The sequence below is a fragment of the Dermacentor andersoni genome, chromosome 1 (genome assembly GCF_023375885.2).
Source record: "Dermacentor andersoni chromosome 1, qqDerAnde1_hic_scaffold, whole genome shotgun sequence".
NCBI classification, from domain to species: Eukaryota; Metazoa; Arthropoda; class Arachnida; order Ixodida; family Ixodidae; genus Dermacentor; species Dermacentor andersoni.
The window spans coordinates 32,050,001-32,056,685 of NC_092814.1; positions in this window are offsets into that span (position 1 = coordinate 32,050,001).

Sequence of the window (6,685 nt, forward strand, 5' to 3'; positions counted from 1 at the left end):
GCCTCGGCGATCTCTTCGTGCGTGTTGTGTACGCCCAACTCGAGGAGCCTGTAGGTTGGCGTGTACTGGGGTACTCCCAGGGCGGTTTTGAACGCCCTGCGGTTCGCCACGTTCAGCTTGTCGGTTTCGCTCCTGTTCCAGTCGGCGTACGCGGCGACGTACACCATGTGGCTGAGCGCGTGCGCCTGTATCAGCCCTGTCGGTATTCGGGTCCCCTCCCTCGTCGTGACGCGGACGCCCAAACGACGGGCGTCTAGCAAGCTCTGCAGAAGGGGTCCTTTCTTGCGCGACCTGTGGAGCAGGATCTCCGACTTGTCGGCTGAGCAGACGAGTCCCGTGTCTTCGAGGTGCCGCTCCACCTCCCGGACGGCCCGCTGGTATATTTTATAATGATTTGCGCAATATCAGTAATATGCACCTTGGATGCCCTAATTGATGCGATACACACTGTTACATCTCCTTTCTATGCCGAGGTCCAGTTGAACATTCAGCTTTATTTTTTTTTTCGAAAGTTATCTTTTTTTTTTTAAGTGAAGAGCTAAATCAAGAATATCCTTCCAACAGTTAAATTAATCTTTGTTACATGTCACGCTACATGTTAACTTTTTTCCATTAAACGCAACAAACCTAGTGAAAGTCGACCACACGTAATCGTTTATGCCAGAATGAACATGTCTGGAAGACTTTAGCGCTTCCACTTGTCTGGATATCAGCTGCCGCCGTCTGTTTCAGTTTGTAATCTGCGACTTGCTTTGGATCGCCTTATGCTTTTATGAGCCTAGAAACGTATTTTGATGCGGGGAACATTAGGTGCACGGAATATTTGCGTCGCTACACCTGTTCGTTTGTTTTATCTGAGGTTGTTCGCTTAATGTAGGTACCCAATTTTTCCGGAGGCATCATGCACTAGCTCTCGACACGAAAAAAAGCTCCTCTTAAGAGTCACGAGACAACTAATAATGAGGGATGGAGAAGCATATACCGTTATTGTTTCAGTTCAAACAACAAAATCGCTTTGAGCACATAGCGCAATTCGGCTTTTCAAGGTGGATTACCTGGAGCAGTGGATGCTACTTGCAGGACAAACCGCCTAATTAACGCAATTGAAAATTTACTAATTAGATCCATAATCATTCATTTCAACGCATTTGTTTGAATTGTGAAATTGAAGCTGAGCAGCACTTAAATCACGTCTGTTTAGCGGAAATCACAAGACTATAGCATCACTTTCAAGGCACCCATCACTAAAATTTGCTAAAAAAGTGCGTTGGCGCTACAGTTACAGTATTCCGAGCACTTTGACGCATTTGGGAAAATCTTAGCTGAAGCGCCAACGGATTTGGTAACACACTTCGAGGGCGGATATCTCGAAAGCGGTGCGTATGATTTCAGGCTAAGCAAATATGACTTCACTATACTTTTCGGCTTCAATTCCGCAACTGCGACCGTATCCTAACGTGAATAAATAAGAAGTTAATTAGTAAATATTATTATTTAGCGTAGTGAACATTTAGGTTTCTGGTGCAGATGATTGCCGATTCTTCCATAAATTTAACTGAAAAGGCGAGACAATGTTATCTGTTGGAGACAATGTTGTTCGAACTAAAAATTAAATAAACAGGTGGTACACAATGCCTTCTAATTGAAAGTATCAGTAATATTAATTAAAACGCTATGCTAATGCTGCAATTGTAGCTCTTGCAAAGGTGATTTATGCACTTTGGCAGACACAACTTTCGCGAGCAAGCAGAATCAACAAAGATATAACATTAACAAAAATGTGTTAATTAAGATTTATTTCTTCGAGGTTACGGTATATGTTTATATCAGGAACACGAAATCAATCGCATTCGAAGACAACTCTACTTTATTTTATTTTTCTGGAGTGCTTGTATTCCGAAATATTCGTAATCAAATTTGACACTCATTATAAGCTAGTTTCGCATTCACGGGCGGGAGTCTCGACACAAAGAAAACCCCCACTATGTGAAATATTGCGGGGTAAAAGAGAGGTCAGTCTTTTGTTGTTGTTCCCAGCCGCGAGCAGAAGAGCAGCTTTTATCAGCTGTACACGCGGCTTCTGAAGACAGGCGTGCTGTGCGCAATCGGCTGTCTAACATGGAGAGTGTGTGTCGAGACTCCCACCTCTCAATGCCAAGTTACGGCACCTTGTGTAAAATTTTATTATGAATATCTCGAAACACACGCACTCGAGATAAACAAAATGATGCTGCGCTCGAATGCGATTACCCTCAGCTTAGCAGTATAAACATATATGATAATCGCGAAATTTCGCTCTATGCTTGATCGCGAGAATTTTGCCCTCCAAAGCGCATTAGACACCTGCGCAGGAAATATTTGCGTAACTATCTCAGCGATTTAATTACCATTCCTCATACTTTAACTTTGAAGGCACTGTATAGATGTTCAAGATACCGTGCAAGTGAACCAAAAGAGGAAAAATGAAACAAGGGAAGGAGGGCACTTGAAGCAGCACCCTCACGACGTAATAGCGTAATAACAAGCCTACCCTGTCACCGTGTTTACTAATCCGTTTCTTACCGACGCATTATTGATAGGACTGACCAGTTGCTCCAATTTCAAAGTGTGTGATTTTGATAAAACTGTGGAGCAGCTTCAGTAGTACTGCCCGTGTTTGGAAGATGAAATCCTTGCCTTCTGCACCGCTCCAAACCAGGTAGACGGAAGACATTTCTCGCTGAACCGCTTGGGTTTATGGTCTCGCACGCAACGCAGACGTAGAAGGTCACAAAAGAGCTGCTGCGATTCCTGATGGCGACCGGGCTGAGTGACTGTTTGTGACGCAGCGCTTAATCTCTTAATTTTTGTCTCATCTTCGCCCAGGGCAGGGTAGCCAACCGGCCTCAGTTCTGGTATTTGCATTTCTTGCATTTCTCCTTCTCTCTGTCTTTTTTTTCTGTTCACTTTTAGCTTTGGTTTCTGTTTGCGCTTCCATAATTACCAAATATGCGGCACTTTCTTCTCTAAGGGTGTTGCGCGGTTCAGCTCGAAGTCGCGGGTTCGTCCAGCTGCGGTAGCCGCAATTTGACGGGGGCGAAAAGAAAAAAAAAAGAAAGAAAAAAAAAGTGCTCACATATTGTCTATTGCCATATGTAGATAGTTTTCCTTTACTGTATCTTCTTTCCATGTACTTTTCCTTCCCTTCCCCGCCCCCCACACACGCACACACACACTCTCTCCATCACTGCTGACCGCGGTTCACGTATCAGCAGACTGCGCTAGACAGTTAATGCGGTCAGTAGCGATTCGCCTTCCCTTCCGTTTCCTTTATTCATCTATCTAATTATTGAAATAAAACACCAGTTACTACTACTCGCGTATCTGCTATTGCGTGCACGTTAAAGAACGCCAGGTGGTCAAAATTACTCCGGAATCTCCAACTACGGCGTGCCTCGTAATCAGATTGTGGTTTTGGCACGTGATACTACACAAAGGAATTTTAAATTTTAACGTTGGGGTGTGTGAATATTCGAAACTTTCGAATAGTGAATCGAGAAGTTCGAATCTTATCCGATTCGGTTTTCAGATCAAATAGTCACTATTTGCAAATGTGAGTATTTTCGGATGTTTCAAGACGTCAATTGTGCTCAGAAACGGAAAATTGAAGCAGTAGTGCGACACATTTCGATACTTTCGCAGTGGAGCACGCTTTACGTCACTCGGGGAGCCAGACAGTGCCGACTAAACCGCTGTCATTCGCACTCGCCAAAGCGTCCTCAGTATGCGGACAAAATGCTTATCTGCTCCTGGTAGTCTACTCTTTAATAAACAACGTTTCATAATGAGCAGTCTAGTGACAGAAGCTTACCAACGTTGTGAATATACTGGGGTGCGAACATAATTTTATACTAATGGTGAAAACGGCTGTTGATTAATTGCAAACTATGCGAAAAGTATACGTTAACCGATTCGTATTCGATTCGGTCGCAAAAATTACTATTCGCACACCGCTACAAGTATTACCGCAATATAGCTTGTTCTGCTTTTTTTTTTCTTCAATTACACATATAAGTTTACCAACACAGCTGACAGTCTGCGCCGACGTTAAGGCAAGGCGGGACATCAGACTGCAAAGAAGCGCGCTGGATAAATATCAGGGCATCATTTTTTCACAAGGAAGTGCTCGTTATTTTGGCACAAAGCTTATGGTTAAAAGGTTTAGTTTGCGTTACCTATGACAACTTCCCTGTCGCGATGTGGGGGAGGATATCTTAAGTGCCAGACACGCAGTCCTCGCTGAAGAATCTATCGTAGCGCGAGTCTGTCGGCCTGATAATATTGCGTGATCTACAGCATTAAATTAGGCCGAAGGAAAAATTAAAGACCAACAAGCGGGCACTTTGCTTTGGAGAAAGTCGTACGCTCTTTCAGCGGCATAGGCCGAAGGAAAAAAACAACGTTCTGGTATGCGAGAATGCTGAGTGGAGGGCTGCAGACGAAGTAAACGTAAACGGCAGCTGCCACAGCAGTGTTAACTACAACCACGAAACCCGCTATGTTTGTGTGACGTGAGACGGCGAATCTTCTGATGAATTATGAGGCGCAGGTACTCTTTTATTGACAATTCTGTACAGGGTCCTTTCTTTCTTTTACATGCCAGACCGACCTGACTTGACGGCGCCTAGTCATGAGAGTAAGCCCTCCTCAGTCGTTCGCCTTTCAACCCGTTCACCCAGAACAACATTTGCTGCTGCGCCACTATGCCCGTGTTTGCTTATGGTCACACGCAAGTATTTGTTAAAGGTTCCCGAGGCTACTGTACGTATGACCGGCCCTGTCGGCTGGCTGCTTACATGGCTTCGTGTAGCTGCTCAAAAGCTGCAGATGTTGAGAAAAAGAGCCCTACGAATCCCGAGTTTCGGAGAACCAGGTATTTTACGGGAGGCCTGAATCAGGGAGGGGCCTGGCGACAGATCTTGCTACTTGCGGAGCTGCCACGAAAGTCTTTATTTTTTTTCTAAGACCGCGCACTCGTCGAACGTTCTTCTTTCTACCCGCATGCGTCATCCACGAATGGCGGCCTGAGTATTTCAGTCGACGCCGCTCGGCCCGCGCGATAGCGTTAGCTTAGCCCCCACCAGCGTAATGCACGAGGGCACATCGAAACACTTCAAGCGCGTTTTCCCGTCTCTTCGAGCCAACGGCGCTGTCGCGGCTGCAACCGTCGACGTTCTCTCGAGTTGGCGTCTCGAGGCCTCCGAGGTGGCTTAGGGTCGGTCGTTCAGTGGAGTACCACGCCGCGCATCGAGTCAAAACAACTGGGGACGAGGGGGCAGAAAGAAAAATCGACCGCCGGTGAGATAAAATTAAGCGGGCGTCCGCGCCCGTCAAGCTGGCGAGCATCTCGGCGGCAGCCACTGCCGCTCCAGCTGACGTCAATCTCAGCCGCGGCCACCCAAGTGGCGCCGGTGGGCCGCTGGGCGACTTTTTGCTCCCGTCTTACTATCTTCTGCTGAGATAAATAGCAGCAGCAGCAACAACAACAACAACAAAAGTAAGAAAACAAACAAACTCCAAAGCTTTTGGCAAGACACTCAAAAATTAAGTACATAACATGCGTATTTAGAAATATCAGCGACATGTGATGCAAACGGAATGTAAGCTACCAATAAAGTAAGCACAAGTGCGCTCCTGGCCATGCACATGCGCGGTCAGCAGGCACGTGACCTCAGCGCTTGGAGAGATCCATGTACTCTGCGAAGTGCTTTGTGATGCCGCGTGGAAATTGGCGCCATGACTATGCCTAAAATCATCTTTTAGAAGGTCATTTGCCACCACATTGTTCCAACGGCACCCTGTGACGGGAGTTTAATTACGCAGGTTTCCTTTCCCAAACGATTCATTCTGGAAGAGAGCTGATTATCAGGTCGGGGATCACCTGCACCCATTTTACGTGTGTCAGCGAGTGTCTAAACTATACGACTTCCTTCGCCCGAGGCGGGCGCTCAACAAACACCACAGCTTTCTTAAGCGTTGGCACATTCGTGCGATTCGGCCTGAAGCAAATAGAAATAGAAATTTCCGTTATGGAACTTGCTCTTCGTTTATATGCCCGACGTGGCACACAGCAATGCGTTGCATGTACATGCGGCCACAGCGTGAGACTCACTCGAAACACTATTTTTGCTATATATATCTAGCTGCCATAAAATTGTTACTGTACTGAGTAAAAGTGCGTAAGCGTGGTTGCTTGATTCGTCTGGTCAAGATTCGATAGAGGCACGCTCAGACGCAGTGAACAACTTGGGCAGCTTTTGCCCCAGAAAAAAAAAAAAAAACGGATTTGAACTGAAATATTTTTTTTTTCTCTCTTCCTTTTGGTATGCGAAACCTTGTTGCTGTATATATCTAATTTTTTACGCTTCTCGTCAGATGTGTTACAGATACAGAAGGACTGTCATGCTGCTCTTTAGCTTTTCCGGGACCAATCGTGCCTGTAAACTGCTCTTAAGACTCTGTATATATTATCGTCTATACTACTTTCGCATATCCTAACTGGGGCTTGCGCAAACTGAAGACGCCGGCCGTCAGTTCAGCAGTAGTGACGCATTCGGTCCGCGTGCGTTCCCTCCCGCGAACTTGCCGATGGGAATGCGCCTTACTACATGGGAGAAGCGCAGGCGGTCCTTTTGAGAGCTGCGCC